The sequence below is a fragment of the Primulina tabacum genome, chromosome 4, assembly GCF_025594145.1.
Source record: "Primulina tabacum isolate GXHZ01 chromosome 4, ASM2559414v2, whole genome shotgun sequence".
Taxonomy (NCBI): Eukaryota; Viridiplantae; Streptophyta; class Magnoliopsida; order Lamiales; family Gesneriaceae; genus Primulina; species Primulina tabacum.
Window position 1 is genome coordinate 15450453 of NC_134553.1, and position 4291 is coordinate 15454743.

Sequence of the window (4291 nt, forward strand, 5' to 3'; positions counted from 1 at the left end):
GCATATTTTGGGTTTCTTCAAGAACAAGATCCATTTCTGTGGATTGAGGAGGAGGTGACTGATGAGAGGATTCCGGTCCTCTTGTGGTTTGATCAAATATAACCAACTCTTGGTTAGTTGCTACTGTTTCAGCAACATTCTGAACTGAAGTGATTGTTGCAGCAATTTCTTGAGACGGAGAAAGTGGATTTTGATCAGCAGATGAGCTGCCTGGAGGAATAATAGAGTCTGATGAAGCCAAAATTGGTGCCTCTAGAAGATGATCTTGGGGATCAATTGGCACAACAGTTGGAATAGTTTGTTCAGTAGATGAATCTGGCTGAACTGGTGCTTCTGAAGAGATAGGAAGCTCTGGATTGATTTGATCAACGGGATGATCAACTTTATCAGAAATGGGTTCACTCAATTGGAATTCTTGCACCACTGTTTGAATAATTTCATCAATGTTTGCGAAAGATAATTCTACTTCAGTGTACATTTGATGTTCACCAGTAGGTGATTGAGACATATCCTGAACTGGCTCTTCAGTTGGAATACTAGCCTGTTCTGAGGATGACTCTTTCTGCTTAGAGGGAGGTTCTTCAACTATTTCCTTTTCATCATCGTCTGGATCTCCTTTATGAAGGACTAACTCTTGATCCATTTCCCAAAACTTTATCTTAGATAGCAAGCCAATCAGATCGTTGTCTAGCTGAGTAATCACCGCATGATCAGCATAGGCAGTAGGATTTGTTGGAACGTAGTTAGCCTTCAGTTTGTCAATAATTTGTGCTAACTTCTTGACTCTCATCTGATCAAACAAATATGTTTTTCTCTCCATAGCTTGAGCAATGGTGGCAGCTTTGACTATCTTGAGGACAGAAGCTTCCAGTTTGATGAACTTGTTCAGCTGAGATTTCTTTCTCAATTGCTTGGCAAAAATATGTGTACGATAGGCTGTCCAAGCATCATAGAGTTGAAGTTTTGATGCTGCAAAATTATTAACCTCATCCCAAACAAGGTCAATGTGGGTTTGAATGGGATTGGATGGCCTTGGTTCTTCAATCAATTTGCCCTTGTCCTTTATCAGAACTGAGGATGTGTGGAATTTCCAGACCAGTTCGAGTAGTATCCACCCGTTCTATAATATTGATGCCTTTGGGTCGGGCAGGTGCCAGAACAGTAGGACGAATAATATTAATCAGAGGGGCTTTAATCTTAACTGTTTCTCTCTTTGCACCAGCTGATTTTTCTGGTGGGATGATCTTCAGAGGGACTGCTTCAATTGGCTGCTGAGCATCTGAAGATATTAGCTTGTCAGTAGGAATAGATTCCTCTGTAGTTGTTGGTTTAATCCTCTTGGTTCTCGGTTTCTTGGCGATCTTTGGGGAAGGAGTTTTCTCTGAATCGGATTCCTCCACAACTAATTTTCTTTTTTGCTGACTTCAGTTGAGCCAATGTCTTGGCCTTTTTCACTGATTTAGGAGCCGCCTGTTGAGTCCCAATCTCCTGTTTTATCTTTACAAACTGAGCAGGAGAAATGTCCAATTTTGTCTTGGGTGGCATAGTATTCTTCGCATTGAAGACTTTGAATTTGGATGATTTTTCTGAATTATCTGCCACTAACTCCTTCACTTTCAGCAGATAGCTCAGTTGCACTGCAAAGCCTTTGGACTGTTTGGATGATAGAAACATATTCTTTAAAATATTAAATATAAGATGCTTCTAGTTGAGTTTACGTTCAGCCATAATGATAGAAATGGCTTAAAATTTTTCCAATGTAAGTGCAGCAAAAGATCCAGCTTTCGCCAAAATTCCTTTGGCGACTATATCAACAAGTAACTGAACCTCGTGCTTCAGCTCCTTCTTTGGATCGGAAACATTGATTTTCCGTCCATCAGCAGAAAGTGAGGTTTGCATTTTTTCAACGTCAGATGTTTTAACATCAGAGAATTGTGCTAGTCCATCAGATGGTAAAGAAAAAATTTCTCCAAAGGAATCTTCAGAGATGGTCAGCAACTGACCATTGATAGTAGAAGCGATGTTTCCATCAGAATTGATCATACCGTTAGAGTAGAATTCCTGAAGTTCTTTGGGGTAGATCTCTTGTGATGATTGTCCCAAGAATGTCCTTAACCCAGCAGTTTCGAGTTTTTGAAAGACGTTCTTGACATCAGCGTCGCCGAAAGATAGAATGGATCCGAAGTTGATAGCCATTGCATTCAGCATATAAGCAGGAGTTTGATTCGCCATTTTGATAAAATGATCTGAAATTCGTAAACGATAAGCTCTGGAATTAGTATGTTCTTAGAAACTGATTGTATGCGTAAGAAGAAAACTGATTTGAAGCGGGCTTAGTACAGTTGTTCGTGACTGTTCAAATTCGAGACATGTGTCAGTCCATTAAAAATTTTGAGTAAAACTATGTGTACGTGTGTTGTGGGTTTTTGAAAAAGATGAACGTTTTAAAGTATGCCTCGTTATGAAACTGCAGTCACGTCAGTTGATTTGGATTATAATAAGTTTTAAATTTGTTAACTTATGTGAGAAGATTTGTAAAATATCCAGCTGAACGATCAGTTGGGAAACTGATTCATTTCAGTTGAGAGTTCACAAACAATTGTCTTCTCAGTTAACCTCTTCAAAACCTGATATTCCCCCTTAATCGGTTCATAGAATAATTAAAGAGACGATATAGATAAGTTTAAAGGTCAGAAAGATTATCTTTTGCTGAAACGTTGACGACCCTTCAGCTTCCTTGATATTATGTGGATCAGATGGATTTCCTATTACCAGCTCAGGTGGATGTGATTTTCTCCATCTGTACTCAGTATTTGTTGTATCAGCAATTTCTTCAGTTGGTAACTGAACATAGTTTTCAGTCTCAGTTGGTGCTTCGTCAACTGGTATTTGAATGTTATCATTATGCTCTATCAACTGATCATTAAGAATGGCTTCTGGTTCAGCTGATTGATCTGACACTTCTGGTTCGGGTGTTTGGAGATTGTTTTGATTAATATGATTGTCTTTTTCATCATCATCCTCCAAACTGATATCTGTAAATCGATCAACTAGCTCAACTTGATTAGTTGGCTTATTAGTTAGTTCAGTTTCATCGAAATCAACATGAGCAGATTCTTCAACATTTAGGGTTTTCTTGTTGAAGACTCTATAAGCTATACTAACTGATGAGTATCCAAGAAATATTCCCTCTGCAGTTTTAGCATCAAACGCTTTTAAATAATTTTTACCATTATCAAGGATAAAACATCTGCAGCCGAATATTTTGAAATAAGTAATTATACTTTTTCTTCCATGCCAGATCTCATATGGTGTTTTCATATGATTCTTATTAATCATTGATCTGTTCTGAGTATAACACGCAGTGTTTACTGCCTCTGCCCAAAACCTTTGAGAAAAACCGGAATCAGCAAGCATTGTTCTAGCAGCTTCTTTAAGGGTCCGATTTCTTCTTTCAGCTACACCATTTGGCTGAGGAGTTCTGGCTGTTGAGAGCTCATGCTTAATTCCAGCATTCTCGAGAAAATTTGAAAGAGTTTTATTGATGAATTCAGTTCCTCGATCTGATCTGATTCTATCAATTCCAACTGATTTTTCATTTAAAAGTCTTTTGAAGAGCTTTATCAGTTGTGAAGCAGTATGGTCTTTAGATTTGAGAAAAATAACCCAAGTAAATCTTGAAAAATCATCTACGACTACCAAGGTGTATTTCATTCACCCTAAGCTCATGACTGGTATAGGACCAAAGAGATCCATGTGCAACAGTTCTAAGCATCGGGATGAAGATTTACAACCCTTGTTTTTAAAAGAAGATCGTACTTGTTTACCATACTGACATGCTGAGCAAAGTTTTTCTTTTGAAAAGTCTATTTTGGGCAAACCAGTTACAAGTTCATGTTTACTCAGATAGGCAATGGATTTAAAGTTTAGATGAGTTAGTCTTTTGTGCCACAACCAGTTTTTAGATGATTTGGAAGCAATAAAACAAACTGGTGCATAAGTTTGATCATTCCAACTGACTTTATATGTGTTTCCACAACGTTTGCCAGTTAGTATGATTTCATCAGTTGAAGTTTTGACTGAACATGAGTTTTGTCAAAAATGTACTGAGAATCCACTCTCCCATAACTGACTGATGCTGATCAAGTTATACTTCAGGTTTTCTACTAATAGAACATCTTTAAAAGTAAAGTTACCATGGATAAGCTTACCCTTACCCATAGTTCTACCTTTGGAATTGTCCCCAAAACTGATATTTGGACCACTGTATTTGATCAGTTGAGATAGCACA